Below are 15614 nucleotides of genomic sequence, written 5' to 3'. Positions count from 1 at the left end.
CAGAAAAATGTTTGAAAATTTTTTGGTCACACAATGAAAAAATCCTATGGCGAGGTCATTTAGCAGTATTATTATTATACATTGATTCATTGCTCCTGTTTCCAGAAATATGCATATCAAGATAAAACACTACAATGTACAGACATTACATCACCAGATAAATTGTGAAGTATATTTAAAAAATATTTATCTATTTACTTGAAAGGGAGAGTTGGAGAGTTGGAGAGAGAGAGAGAGGTCTTCCATCTGTTGGTTTACTCTTGAAATGGCTGCAATGGCCAGAGCCTGTCCAATCCAAAGCCAGGAGCTAGGAGCTTCTTCCAGGTCTCCCATGTAGGTGCAGGGACCAAGGACTTGGGCCATCTTCTACTGCTTTCCCAGATGATAGCAGAGAGCTGGATTGGAATTAGAGCACCCAGGACTTGAACTGGCACCCATATGGCTTTGCTCACTATACCACAGTGCTGGCCCCAACTGTGATGTATTTTTAAGCATAAATCTTTCCTGCAAGCATAAGAACTAAAGCTTTATAACTTGTTACAGGGAGAAGATATTACAAAATAAGAAAGGAATTTTAGGCTTGAAGATATGCTAAAAATTCTGTTAATTTCTACACATCTTGATAAAAACAATCCTATAGGGGCTGGCTTTGTGGAAGTTTAGGTTTCTGCCTGTGATGCCAGCATCCCATATGAGCGCCAGTTCAAGCCCTGGCTGGTTCACTTCAAATCCAGCTCCCTGGAAAAGTAGCAGAAGATGGCCCAAGTACCTGGGCCCCTGCCACCCAGGCAGGAGACCCAGATGGAGTTCCAGGCTCCTGGCTTTGACCTGGCCCAGTCCTGGCCCAGTCCCAACTGTCATGGCCATTTGAGGAGTCATTGTGGCCATTCAGGGAGTGAGCCAGCAGACGGAAGCTTTCTAATTCTGCTTCTCAAATAAATAAGTAAATCTTTAAAAAATAATTTTATAAAAGGTTTAGTTGCTTTGAGAAGTTTGGCGTAATAATCCTACACAGCTGTTCAAATACTACCACTAGATTTTTTTTTTTTGACAGGCAGAGTGGATAGTGAGAGAGAGAGAGAGAGAGAGAGAGAGACAGAGAGAAAGGTCTTCCTTTTTGCCGCTGGTTCACCCTCCAATGGCCGCTGCGGCTGGCGCATCGCGCTGATCCGAAGCCAGGAGCCAGGTGCTTCTCCTGGTCTCCCATGGGGTGCAGGGCTCAAGGACTTGAGCCATCCTCCACTGCCTTCCCGGGCCACAGCAGAGAGCTGGCCTGGAAGAGGGGCAGCCGGGATAGAATTCCGGCGCCCCGACCAGGACTAGAACAGGATTAGCCTGTTAAGCCACGGCGCCGGCCTACTACCACTAGATTTAACTGTTAGAACTATAAATTATGAGTGGCAGTTCTATTACAGTTGACAAGTACTGCTCCTCCCTGAAGGAGAATTTTGTAGCACTTCCCTGTTGACTACAGGTGTAACCGTGTGACTTACTTTGGCCACTGAAATATAAGCTTTAAAAAGCTTTGAAAGTCAGCACATGGTTCACTGGTTTCCTTTCCCAGGTTCTGGATTGTAGGAGCATACATGGAGACAGAGTCTCCAGCAGCCTGAAACTACAATGAACAAAGTCCCCTCACTAACCTGTGATGGTCATGTAGCTTGAACAAGAAAGCAACTGTGATGTTTCAAGCTGATGGCAATTTCAGGTAATTACTGCAGTATAACCTCAAGTTTTCATAACGTACACCTTATACAAATAACTTTTTCATTCTAAAACTGATACTGAAACTGAATTTGGATTGTTCTGCCTGAACTAAATGTTCAAACTATTTTAAAACATACCTGCAAAGCTCACAGACATTTTCTTTCTGCGACATATGGCAGAGCTTTGTTAACTACCAGTATATCTTCAGGCCCTGGGGGCAGCCACCTCCAGAAGCAAGAACCTCTCTGGTGTTTGTCAGTGGGTAACTCCCACACTGTGCTGCAGTTGTGTCAGCTGTGACAAAGTAAGTATTCCATCCTATGGAAATCTGCTTCATCAGACACCTGCCCATCATCATAGATACACTCACGGAACTGCTGGAAATGTTTATATTCCAGGTGTCCAAATATTAAGGGAGTACTACATCTTACTGAGGAAGGTTCTACGCAATGACCTTAAGTCTCTACATACTTTCGTGTGTGTGTAAAGACTGATTTATTTGAAAGACAGAGTGACGGAGAGAGAGGGAGTGACACAGAGAGAAAGAGATCTTCCATCTGCTGGTTTACTACCCAAACAGCCAACAGTCAGGACTGGTTCAGGCCAAATCCAGGAGCCTGAAACTGCCATCTGGGTACCTGCCATGGGTGGCAGGGATCCAAGTACTTTGGCCATCCTTCTCTGCCTTCCCAGGAGCATTATCAGGGAGCTGGATTAGAAGCAGAGAAGCTGGGACTCAAACCAGCACTCTGATATGGGACACTGGAGTGACATTCGGCAGCTTATTCCATTGTGAACAGCACCAGCTGTTCATAATTTTAAAATACTTGAAGCTAGTCCAACTGAATTTGAAGTCTTTTCATTTTATTGCAAGGAATATTTTGGTAGTGAGAGCTTTTAGGGGTAGGTGTTCAGCCTGGTGGTTATGACATAAGTACAGATATCGGAGTACCTGGGTTACATTCCCAGCTCTGGCTGCTGATTCCAGCTTCCTAACACAGGTTCTCGCAAGCAGTAATAATGACTCAGGTAACTGGGTTCCTGCCACTCACATGGGAGACACTGACTCCTTGGCTTGTAGCTTTAGCCTTGTCTGGTTCTGGCTGTTGTGAGCATTTGGGGAGTGAAGCAGCAAGTGGGACTGCTCTCTTTCTCTTTCAAATATATAAATGGGGCCGGCACTGTGGCGCAGTGGGTTAACGCCCTGGCCTGAAGCACCGGCATCCTTGCCGGTTCAAGACCTGGCTGTTCCACTTCCGATCCAGCTCCCTGCTGTGACCTGGGACAGCAGTGGAGGATGGCCCAAGTCCTTGGGCCCCTCCACCCACGTGGGAGACCTGAAAGAAGCTCCTGGCTCCTGGCTTCAGATCGGCACAGATCCAACCATTGCGGCCAGTTGGGGAGTGAACCATCGAATGGAGGACCGCTCTCTCTCTCTCTGCCTCTCCTCTTTCTGTGTAACTCTGACTTTCAAATAAATAAATAAACCTTTAAAAAAGTATATATAAATAACAACGAAAAAAATTTTAATAAAAGATTTAAACTCTTTCAAAATAATTTCAACTGTTGTAAATTACTCAACGTTTAGACAACAGAATTTTTTTTTTTTTAATTTTTTTTTTTGACAGGCAGGGTGGACAGTGAGAGAGAGACAGAGAGAAAGGTCTTCCTTTTGCCGTTGGTTCACCCTCCAATGGCTGCCGTGGCCGGCGCGCTGCACTGATCCGAAGGCAGGAGCCAGGTGCTTCTCCTGGTCTCCCATGGGGTGCAGGGCCCAAGCACTTGGGCTATCCTCCACTGCACTCCCAGGCCACAGCAGAGAGCTGGCCTGGAAGAGGGGCAACCGGGACAGAATCCAGCGCCCCAACCGGGACTAGAACCCGGTGTGCCGGCGCCGCAAGGCAGAGGATTAGCCTGTTGAGCCACGGCGCCGGCCTAACAGAAATGTTTTTTTATTTATAAACAAAATTTTAATGGTGACTCAATTTGAAGAAATAATCATATGAAAGTCTGGATCAGGGGGTACAGTGGGGTAAATCTGCGTCTACAGTGCCAGCATCCCATATGGGTACAAGTTCAAGTCCCAGCTGCTCCACTTCCGATCCAGCTCTCTGCAATGACCTGGGAAAGCAGTGGAAGATGGCCCAAGTGTGTGGGCCCCTGTACCCACATGGGATACCTGGAAGAAGCATCAGGTTCCTGGCTTTCAGATTGACCCAGATTTGGCCACTGTGGCCACTTGGGGAGTGAACCAGCAGATGGAAGACCTCTCTCTCTTTCTGCCTCTGCCTCTTTTTAACCCTGCCTTCCAAATAAATAAATACATCATAAAAAAAAAAAAGTCTGGATCAGGAGGTGGCATTTAGTCTAGCATTTGGAGATGCCTGCATCTCACAACGGAGTACGTGGGTTTGACCCCCAGTTCCAGATTCTGATTCCAGCTTCCTGCTAATGCAAACCCTGTGAAGCACTACTGACGGCTCAAGCAGTTGAGTTCCTGTCACCCATCTGCAAGGATTGTTTTTGGCTCCCAGCTTCAGCCAGGACATTTCCAGAGTGAACTAGAAGATGGATGCTCTCTCTGTCTCTATTTCTCTGCCTCTCAAATATAGATATAAATCTTAAAATTCTAGACCATGAATTGTATATTTTCATTTCACAGATAATCTGATATTTAAAATTTTATGCTCACACAAAAAAAAGCAAGTACAATTTCCTCATTAGAAACCCTGAAAGGATTCTGAAGTTTTACAGAAATGCAACATTTAATTCATTTCAATTTAGTGTCTTTTTCTATCCTATTTTACTTAGCCTAACCTTTACTATAATGAAGACATAACACACATTTTTCAATCCTGCTCCAAAGAGACATGGTTCTCTTTCCAATTTTGGGATAATGGGATGCTTCTTGGACCTTCCTGTTGGTGATGCAGAAGTCGAATGGCACAGAGCACCAGCACAAGAATGTGCCCCTAGAACCTGACTGACTGGTCAAATCTAACTTGCTACTTATGAGAGCCCCTGTGTAACCTACTCAATCTCTTCTCTGTGAAACAGGGATAAGAGGGCCTGGCTCACTGAACTGCTGCAAAGACTAAAGAAGTTAATATATGTAAAGGGCTTAGACCAGTAGCCAGTGCAGTACAAACATCAAATATAAACATCTATTGGTGTTCTCCCTATTATTATTGGACTGAAATGTGTCTTGAGATCCTATGAGGCATAACACAAGTGGCACAAGCTATTTAAAAATCTGACTAAGGCCGGCGCCGCGGCTCAATAGGCTAATCCTCCGCCTTGCGGCGCCAGCACACCGGGTTCTAGTCCCGGTCGGGGCACCGGATTCTGTCCTGGTTGCCCCTCTTCCAGGCCAGCTCTCTGCTGTGGCCAGGGAGTGCAGTGGAGGATGGCCCAAGTCCTTGGGCCCTGCACCCCATGGGAGACCAGGAGAAGCACCTGGCTCCTGCCATTGGATCGGCGCGGTGCGCCGGCCGCAGCGCGCCGGCTGTGGTGGCCATTGGAGGGTGAACCAACGGCAAAAGGAAGACCTTTCTCTCTTTCTCTCTCTCACTGTCCACTCTGCCTGTCAAAAAAAAAAAAAAAATCTGACTAAGCATGTGGGACTCCATTGCAAAAAGTGTTTCCCAACTTAAATCAACATCTAGGAGCTAAGGCTTTAATTTTTATTATTATTATTATTTTAAATTTATTTGAAAGAGTTCCAGAGAGAGGAGGAGAGAGAGAGCTCTCCCATCTACTGGTTCACTCCCTAAGCCAAAGCTAGGAACCCAGAGCTTCTTCCAGGTCTCTTACATTGGTGGAGGGGCCTAAGCACTTGGGCCATTTCCTGCTGCATTTCCCAGACCATTAGCAAGGAGCTGAATCGAAGCCCATATGTGATGCTGACATCGCAGTCAGATACTTAATCAGCTACGCCACAAAGCTGGCCCCAAAGACTTTAATCTTTGAAATAATGGTTTCTTCTAATGTTCCATGACAATCATATTACTTGGAGCCAGTGCTGTAGCATAGTAAGTTAAGCCTCTGCCTGCAGCGCCAGCATCCCATATGGGCAGCAGTCGAGATCTGGCTGCTAAACTTCCAATCCAGCTCCCTGCCAATGGCCTGGGAAAGCAGCGGAAGATGGCCCAAATGATTGGGTCTCTAGAGGCACATGGGAGACGCAAAAGAAGTTTCTGGCTCCTGGCTTTGGATTGGCCCAGCTCCAGCCATTGCAGCCATTTGGGGAGTGAACTAGCAGACGGGAGGCCTCTCTCTCTGTCTCTCCCTCTACCTGTAACTCTGTCTCTCAAATAAACAAATATAAAAAACCACACAAATCTTAAAATGGGAAAATGATCATCTATTTCCAAACTGGAAAAAAAAGGTTAAAAATAATGTAATTAGCAGAATATTGGCTTTATATTTTGAGTCAAAATTTAGAAAGAGTAACTACAAGGCAGAACCAACAATGAGATGCCATTGGTCCTTTATGTTAGTGATGTCAAACCATAGACAACAACCATCAAAGACCAGAACCAGGGTGCCAACACTGTGGTATGGCAGGTAAAGCTGCCGCCTGCAGTGCTGGCATCCCATATAGGTGCCAGTTGAAGTCCTGGCTGCTCCACTCTGATCCAGCTCCCTGCTAATGTACCTGGGAAAGTAGCAGAAGATGGTACAAGTCCTTGGGCCCCTGCACCAACATGCGAGAACTGAAAGAGGCTCCTGGCTCCTGGCTTCAAATTGGCCTAGCCCTGGCCACTGCAGTCATTTGGGGAGTGCACCAATGGGTGTAAGATCTCTCTCTCTCTCTCTCTGCCTCTCTATAACTCTGCCTTTAAAATAAACAAGAACATCTTTTTAAAAAGACACTAATATTTAACATTTTTAGGAGAACATTACCAAATTAATTATTCAGAAATTACCAAAAGATAGTCATATTATCCAATCCAGGAGTTCCTCTAACTTTTTTTAAACCTTGAGGAGAAAAAGGGATAAACATGCTGCCCATACGGGAAAAAAAGGAATATAAACACCATGAAGACATCAGGCCTTTTAAAGAAACTAAGGGTAGGGTATTTTTTCAGTTTTGGGTCCTAAACTTCTACGTCTCCACCTACAGTCATGTCTAAGAAATACTAGCATAGATTCAAATATAGCTCATCTTGTTCCCCTATTTTCTCCCTCTTTTAAACACAGATGGTCTAGGCTTAGGCTGCCACCTGCAACACCAGCATCCCACATGAGCAACCAGTTCAAGTTCCTCAGCTCGTTTCTGACCCAGCTCCATGCTAATCTGCCTAGGAAGGCAGAAGATGGTCCGAGTACGGTGGCCCTTCCTACCCACATGGGAAACCAGGATGGAATTCCAGCCTCCTGGCTTCAGTCTGGCCCAGCCCTAGTTGTTGTGGCCACCTGAGAGCGAACCTCAAATGGAAGAACAGGGTCGGTCGGTCTGTCTCTGTCTCTCTCCCTCCCTTCTTCCTCCTTTCCTCTAACTCACCTTTCAAATAAATAAAATAAAATCTTGAAAAATTCCACGGTTGGCCTTTAAAATTCAGATATAGGCCGGCGCCGTGGCTCACTAGGCTAATCCTCTCCCTGCGGCACCGGCATACCGGGTTCTAGTCCCAGTCAGGGCACCGGATTCTGTCCCAGTTGCCCCTCTTCCAGGCCAGCTCTCTGCTGTGGCCAGGGAGTGCAGTGGAGGATGGCCCAAGTGCTTGGGCCCTGCACCCCATGGGAGACCTGGAGAAGCACCTGGCTCCTGCCTTTGGATCAGCGTGGTGCACCGGCCATAGCAGCCATTGAGGGGTGAACCAACAGGAAAGAAGACCTGTCTCTCTCTCTCTCACTGTCCACTCTGCCTGTGAAAAAAAATAATAATAAAATAAAAAAATAAAATAAAATTCGGATATAAGCTCGGACATCTGTGTGCTTTTTAAGATTTATTTATTATTTATTTGAAAGGCAGAGTCACAGACAGAGACTGGTTCAATCCAGAAAAAGCTATAACGGCCAGGACTGTGCCATTCTAAAACCAGGAGTCCAGAGCTTCTTCCAGGTCTCCCATGTAGGTACAGGGTCCAAGCACATGGGCCATCCTCCTCTGCTTTCCCAGGCACATTAGTAGGGAGCTGGATTGAGAGTGAAGCATCCAGGATTTGAACCAGCGCCCATATGGGATGCTGGCATCATGGGCAGTGGCTTAACCCACTAAGCCACAACTCCAGCCCCCGTTTATGTACATTAAAATGACATAATTAAGAAATACACAACATAAATAAAAGTAGAGCAAAGGCCAGTGTTGTGGTACAGCACATTAAGCTGCCACTTGGGACTTCTGCATCCCACATAGGAGTGTTGGTTCCATTCTAGCTTCTGTTAACACATCTGGAAGTTAGTAGATGATGACCCAACTACTTGGGCTCTTGTTATTCACGTGGGAGACCTAGATGGAGTTCCTGGCTTCTGATTTATGGTTTCAGGTTGGCCTAGTCCTGGCTTTGTGGGCATTCAGGTAGTGAATCAGTGAATGAAAGACTGATCTCTCTCTGTGTCACTCTGCCTTTCAAATCAATCAATCCAATAAATCTCAAAAAAAAAAAAAACACACCACACTATAGTAGACCACCACTAAGCTATCTATACAACAGTCTTTTAACATTAAACAGACATTTGCTTATTACTAAAATACCACATAAACAGGTTTTTAGTCCAGAAATCTAATAATGTTTAAACAATTTCCCCCTTCCCTTTAAGTCTCATTTTAGAAATAATTTCAAAGCTAATGTAAGTAGTTGAAGAAAAAAGAAACTCACAAGGTAATTTAAAAAACAAAGGTTTTAAAAGGTCAAAATGCAAAAGAAACACAAAATACAACTACAAATATATAGGCAGCCCATCATATAATAATGTAGTTTCCATTACTCTCTTATCTTCTATAATTTAATGATCACTACTCAGTAAAAACTATTAAATCTTCTATACTTCAGATCACAAAAATGTCTAAAGTATAATGAAGTCTCCATTTTATACATGATACACCAAAACCAATTATTTGACTCATATGACAACTTTCTATAGCAACTCTCCTTCCTCAGATTTTACATGTACTCCAGGAAAAACCAAATACCTGGCATTTCTCAAAGACACAATTAATTTACTTGTTCATACCTTCCTCTACACTGTTGCCTTTGCTGACAATGCTCTCCATCTCTTCCACTTGAAACAACTAGTCATTGTTCAAAATCCTGCTCAGGAGCTAGTATCTCTATGAAACATTCTCTGACATGCCCCTCGGGGTAATCATTCCCTCCTCTGAAATAGTTCCACAATTTAGTTTCCACATATTTCTGCTACTGAATAGACTCCATTTAAAATAATCCACTGTTACACCTTGCCCCCAATGATCCTGATCTCCTGATCCTGAAATTCAAAGGCTTCTTCCTATTCCTAACCACCACTACTTGATCTGGGTGTAGAAAATAAATTTATTGGGGCCGGCGCTGTGGTGCAGCAGGCTAACACCCTGGCCTGAGGCACCGGCATCCCATATTGGTGCCGGTTCCAGACCTGGCTGCTCCACTTCCGATCTAGCTCTCTGCTATCGTCTGGGAAAGCAGTAGAAGATGGCCCAAGTCCTTGTGCCCCTGCACCTACGTGGGAGACCCAGAAGAAGCTCCTGGCTCCTGGCTTCGGATCAGCACAGCTCCAGCTGTTGCAGTCAATTGGAGAGTGAACCATCGGATGGAAGACCTCTCGCTGTGTAACTCTGACTTTCAAATAAATAACTAAATCTTTTAAAAACATAAATAAATATATTAAACCTAGTGTTTATTTCATGTTTAAATTCCCCAGGTAAACAACTATCTATGCACTGAAAGATGTGGTTGGGGGCACGTGCTGTGGCGCAGCGGCTTAACGCCCTGGCTGAGCGCTGGCATCCCATAAGGGTGCCAGTTCGAGACCCAGCTGCTCCACTTCTGATCCAGCTCTCTGCTATGACCTGGGAAAGCCATAGAAGATGGCCCAAGTCCTTGGGCCCCTGCACCCACGTGGGAGACCCAGAGGAGGCTCCTGGCTTTGGATCAGCACAGCTCCGGCCGTTGTGGCCAATTGAGGAGTGAACCACTGGATGGAAAACCCTGCCCCCTCTATCTGCCTCTCCTCTCTCTGTGTAACTCTTTCAAATAAATAAATAAATCTTAAAAAAAAAAAAAAAAAAGATGTGCTTTAGAAGTAGAAAAAAATACATATTCACTACAGGTTATCCCCAATTCCTACAATGCAACATGGATTAACAATGATTATTTCCAGTTCAAAGTTGTTTTATGATTGTTAGTACCATTCTACCAATTAGTCATCACAACTAACTTTGCCTGAAAGCATACTAGTGTAGGAAGCATATTTGGCTTTAAAGTTCTGACTTGAAGTAGGATACATCAGATTTAAAATGAATTACCTAAACTGTAAGCAGTGGCATTTCTGAAATACTTGTACTCTTGGGTTTCAGGTATTATGATCTCATCTGTAAGCTGTGACCTCACTAGGTCAGGAAAGAAGACAGCCACCATATTTCAGCCCAGCAGATCATAATTAGGGCACCTCAAAAACTAAGAGCAATCAAATATATCCCTTTTGATTTTTTTTTTCTTTTCAGATTTATTTATTTATTTGAAAGGCAGACTGAGAGAGAGACAGTTCTGCCATTCGCTGGCTAACTCTCCAAATGGCTGCAACAGCGAAGTCTGGACCAGGCCTAAGTCAGGTGCCAGGAACCCCATCCTGGTCTCCCAACCAGGTGGCAGAGGTCTGCTGCCTTTCCAGGCGCATCCGCAGGAAGCTGGACTGGAAGCAGAGCAGCCAGGACTCAGAACAGTCTCAAATGGCAGCCTATCTGGCTGTACCACAACACTGGCTCCGTATTCCTGTCCCCTGCCTTTTTTTTTTTTTTTTTTTTTTTTTTAAGATTTATTTACTTTGAAAGTCAGAGTTACAGAGAGGGAGAGAGAGACAGAGAGAGATCTTCCATCTGCTGGTTGATTCCCCAGAAGGCCACAAAGGCCAGTGCTGAGCCAGTCCAAAGGAGCAGGGCCAGCAAGAAGCCTGAAGCTACATCCAGGCCTCCCACTTGGTTGGCAGGGGCCCAACCCTGGGGCTATTATCCACTGTTTTTCCCAGGCCTTTAGCAGGGAGCTGGATCAGAAGCAGAGCAGGACACAAACCAGCACCCAAATGGGATGCCTGCCACAGCTTAAGCTGTTACACCACAACGTGGGCCCCCCACTCCCCTTCTAATAAAAGGAATACTATCAACCAGAAAGCCTCACTCAAAAAAAAAAAAAAAAAAAAGAAAAAAGAAAGAAAGAAAGAAATATGATGTAGGCGCCAACTGGCATGGTCTCACTGAAATGCAGCTTAGATTGGAGGTAACATGAAATGGCACTGGACATCACTGATTTAAGACATTTAAAAAATTCATTATTTCAGGTTCTGTCCCTCAACACGACTGTATCATTCGATTTGACTTCTGAAAAACTAATGTCCAAGTGCATACAGGAACTCTGCTCACAGCCCACCTACTACAAACAAACAACATAATGTGCCCAAACTCCATTTTCTCCTCACAATTAAGAACTGCGTCCCTCAAATCCACATCTCCTAATTTTCTGTGAGCTGAGAAAGCAAGGAGTAGGAGCAGGTACTACGAGGGGACCTAGGGGCTTCTGCCATGGATAAGAAAGCCCTGTCCCTAGTGTTCGCTTGGTCAACTGTAGGCTCTTGCTTTTCTCCAGAGGGCTGACGGCTCTCAGGAAAGGTTACCACGACCACTTATGACAATTAATAGAAGATTAATTAATTAATGAATGAGAATTTGACAGCCACCAATGGTTGAGGGAAAAAAAATCCTATAGATCCTATGAAGTCTTGTACATCAAGGATTCCAATACTTCAACGCCCTATTTCTCATTTTCACAGCGACACACGTCAAGTGTATTAAACTGATTATTTCAGTTAGACGCACGCACAGATTTACGTATCTACGTATTTCTGTGTACAGAGACATCGCTGAAAGGTGTAGGAAAGAAAACATTACTCACTGGCTTTTCAGTATAAGAAAGATGATTTTTCATCAGCACTTCTTAGGACAGCGTTAGTATCTACTCAACTGAAAAATCTGGCTAAGGTAGATATGTAAAAGGGGGAGAGAGAGCGTGGAGAGAAAAGGACAGAGAAACTACTTTTGTCATTACCGGTCAACATGTAGTAAACACTAAATGCTAGAAAACTGACCCCCCCCCCCAAAAAAAAAAAAACAAACTGAAAGATTGCGCCAAATAACAGCCCCGCAAAAAAAGAAAAATCAGATTAAAAAAGTGTAAATTTTCGCCTCGCTCCGTTTCCATAGCTGGCAGGGAGGAGGAGCTCGATATTCAAAAAGTAATTCACTATACCTCCTGCGTGAACCAAAGCCAAATCTCACCCGATGCTTCCAAACTTACTCGCAAAGTACACAGAGGAGGAACCAGGGCCCCGGCGAGCCCCGAGTCGGGCTGCAGGCGCTGCAAAGCGGGGAAAGCGGCGAGTCGGGGCGTCGCTCCAGAAATTTCCAAGCGCCGGGCAGCCCGGGGACGGGGGCGGCGGCACCTGTCAGCCGGGGCGGCCCCGCGGGGTCCAGGCCCGCGGCCTCAGGTCCGGCCCCTCCGCCGAGCGGCCGCCCCGCGGCCCTGCCCGAGAGCCCGGCCCTCCCGCGCCCTCTCGCCCAGCGGCTGTGGCCAAGCGGGCGGCCTCAGGGGCCGCGTCCTCACCAAGACGAGCCCGCGGGTGGGCGCGTTCGAACCGCCGCAACCGCCCTGCGGGGCGCGAGGCCGGCCGGCCGGCGCCGCGTACTCACCGGGCCTCAGCGGCCGCCGCGTCTCCCGCAGTCCTGAGGTGGCCGCCGCGCTGGGCGTTGGGACTGGGCAGGGTCAAGTGTCGGCGGGGGCGGGGCGGGGCGCGCGGCGGCCGCGGCGGGCTGGACGCGGGGACGCTAGCGGGTCCCGGCCGGCGAGCGCGGCCGCAGGCTGCGGGGCGGGGCGGGGCCGAGGCGGGCGAGCGACGAGCGAGGAGCGCGGGGCGGGAGGGAAGCCCCGGCGCAGGGGGCGGCGTGAGAGCCGCGGGCGGGGGGCGGGGCCTGGCGCGCCCGCCGCCGCCGCCGCCGCGCGCGCGGTTTGTTTATTTGCTCGGTTGACGGGCGTCGCTGGCGCGGGGTCCGGAGGCGGGCGGGTGGACGCGAGCGCCCCGAGTTGAGGGGAGAGGGAGGACTAGAACCACCTGCTGGAGAAGGGGAGCTACGGGGGCCGGGCAGGGTCCAAACGTCTCACGTAGGCGGCGGCGCAGCGGTCCTCGGGGTCACGGGGAGAGAGAGAGAGAGAGAGAGGCGCCGTCCCGGAGCGGCGGGAGGAGGCGGGCGGCCTCCCGGACCACGCCCCCGCAGCATCGCCGAGCGCGCGGTGAGCGGGCCCTGGGTGGGCGTGAGGGGCCGAGGGCGGTGACGCAGGGCCGGTGCTGCGAGCGCCGGTGCCCGAGGCGAGACCGCCCGGAGGTCTCTGTGAGGGCGATGACGCACCGTGCCGGGTCTCTGTGGCGTCACGCTCCGCATCCCGGAGCGACAGAGAGTGACCCGAAGCCTGCCGGCTACAGCGTGCCGGGGCTGGACCCCGGAGACTGGCCGGACGCCTCCCACCGCCTGCCGCGACCCTGAATCACTGTGAAGTGATTCGCCCCCTGCCCCCGTAGAATAACACACCTGGCGCTACTGAGAGGCGTGGAGGGGTATGTTACCCTCACCCCCAAAAGTAGGGAAGAAAAGGGAGAGGCAGGTGGCACGTGGCAGGTGCACGTTGGGGAGGACCGAAGGGCATCAGGCAGGAAGGCAGCGCGGAGGAGGCGGCCTTGGGGATGGGCCCCGCAGGAGTTAAGAGAGGCAGAACCCCCTGGCCTCCCGAAGTGAATCAGAGTTGTGTGTGCGGTACTGGCAGAGCCTCTGGGTGTGTTGAGAAGTGGCAGAGACAAAGGAGAGTGGGGGCCGCAGATAGCGAGTGGAGGGGTCTGTAGTCACTTCTGTAGGTTGCCTTACCAACAGTTTGGGGAGAAGAAAAGGAAGCCTCTTCCTTGGGGCTGCTGATGTCTGTGAAAGTATGCAGACACGTTGGCAGAGACCCGGACAGGAGGGATTGAGGAGTGTGGTTGAGATACGGTGCAGAAACAGAAGCCTGAAGAATCTGGCCACCGACTCATTAGTTGTGCGTGGGAAGAGAAAAATCAAAGATGGCAGAGATTTGAGTTTGTACATACTTAGAAAAGAAACGATTGGAAGAGAGAAGGAAAGCAGGTGGAATTTTGAAAGACGACAATCAGGTTAGATTCGGACATTTTAAGGGTTTGAAGGGTTGTCAAGACAGCCAGGTAGATGCGGCACTAAGAAATTAGGAGTAAAGGTTTGGAGTGCAGGGAAGAGGACTGAGGGAGGCACCGATCGGGGACTGCTCCTCCGCCTGGCAGCAGCCTCACCGTGAGGAAGAACATGTCCCGAGAGGGACATGTTGAGAGACTCGCTGCTCACCGTCTGGCGGATGGCCCGGCAGCGTGGTCATCACTGAGGCGTCTGTGAGACACATGGACCCTCATACCCCACCCCAGAAGCCTGAGAGGTTTGTACCACGTCGGAGTTTGAGGAGCTCCTATGTAGATGAGAGAAACTAGCCCAGAGAGGGGGAGAAGAGGTGGTAGAACCAGGGTTGTGCAGAATCCTCAGTGCAAGGTGAATTGGGGTTTCACAAAAGCAGGGTGGGAAGGCGTATTGGTTAACAGACTCCCAAATCACAGAGGCAGACAAGCCCGAGGAAGAAGGCCTTTTGTGATTAGGTGGGGCGGTCGTTATGACCAAGAGATTGTCATCGAAGGCTTGGGGACTTCCACTTTCTGATCAGGGGTAGTCTAGGGATCCAGCCCCCCTAGTTCCTGGATAGATGGGACATACGGAAGAAAATTGGTAGAGCGGAAAGCGAGAGAAAAGAGTTCTAGTTGCTTGTAATTTCCCAGTGAAATAAGGTACAAGACAGTCTCGGCAGATGGCTAACCCCTCACATTTCAGCCTGTCTTTCTCCCTGAACAGGCAGAGCACTTGCTTCTCAGCCTCCCTTTCAGTTTGATTTGGCCAGGGGTTCAGTGACTGTCAGTCAAATGTGGCCAGGAGCTATGCCTTCCACTGTCAGGCCAGCGCCTCTGAGAGTACGTGCTTGTCCTCGGTGCGTTTTCCTTTCTGCCAGCTGGACCTTGGACACGGGGACTCTACTCTGATTATGCAGATGACTCCTACGGCCCTCTGGTTGGCAGAGCCACAGGAACGGAGGTGCCTGGATGACCGAGAGCTGCGCCCTGACCTGGCGCACTCAGTCGTGTGAGCGAGTATAAATTTTTATTGAGTGGGAACCATAACATTTTGAGGTTGTTTATTAGAGCAGATTAGGCTACTCTAGCTCAGGTAGTCATTTAACTGGAACTGGTCAGGGAAGATCAAAGAAGTCTAAACAAACAAACAAAACCTCTATGGGGGAGCGAGGGAATTGACCCTGGACTGGAACGTTGTCACTTTTCCAGATACCACTAAGGGCTCCCTTGATTAAGTGGTCATGAATTTATAGTAAGACCAGTCTGTTGGTCATGTATTTTTCTCCAGCTGTATTCAGTTGCTCATGTGCAAGTGTTGAGTTGCAGGTTTTTTTTTTTTTAAAGATTTATTTATTTGAAAGGCAGACTTACAGAGACACAGGGGCAGAGAGGTAGAGAGATCTTCCATCTGCTGGTTCACTCCCCAGATGGCTGCAGTGGCCAGAGCTGCGTTGATCAGGAGCCAGGAG

The 15614-nt window shown here is 48.3% G+C and overlaps 1 protein-coding gene and 1 long non-coding RNA gene across 6 annotated transcripts in view; one reads left to right on the top strand and one right to left on the bottom strand.

Annotated features, from left to right (window-relative positions):
- The window catches only part of GKAP1 (G kinase anchoring protein 1), a 90501-nt gene extending 77455 nt beyond the window's left edge, over positions 1 to 13046 (bottom strand). For 3 of the 5 annotated variants that reach the window (XM_062208643.1, XM_062208647.1, XM_062208646.1), the window contains exon 1: positions 12608 to 12714. The gene's annotated coding sequence lies outside the window, so the exon portion shown is untranslated. Of the gene's footprint in view, positions 1 to 12215; positions 12332 to 12607; positions 12715 to 13026 lie in introns of those variants that run through there. The other 2 variants (XM_062208645.1, XM_062208644.1) reach the window with 2 other exon arrangements.
- A 75-nt stretch (positions 13047 to 13121) lies between these two features.
- LOC133772069 (uncharacterized) overlaps positions 13122 to 15614 on the top strand; it is a 36885-nt gene continuing 34392 nt past the window's right edge. Inside the window, exon 1 of the long non-coding RNA XR_009867700.1 lies at positions 13122 to 13205. This is a non-coding gene — a long non-coding RNA (uncharacterized LOC133772069). The remainder of the gene's footprint in view (positions 13206 to 15614) is intronic.

This window comes from Lepus europaeus, chromosome 12, assembly GCF_033115175.1.
Source record: "Lepus europaeus isolate LE1 chromosome 12, mLepTim1.pri, whole genome shotgun sequence".
Taxonomy (NCBI): domain Eukaryota; kingdom Metazoa; phylum Chordata; class Mammalia; order Lagomorpha; family Leporidae; genus Lepus; species Lepus europaeus.
This window is presented reverse-complemented; position numbering and strand designations above follow the sequence as displayed.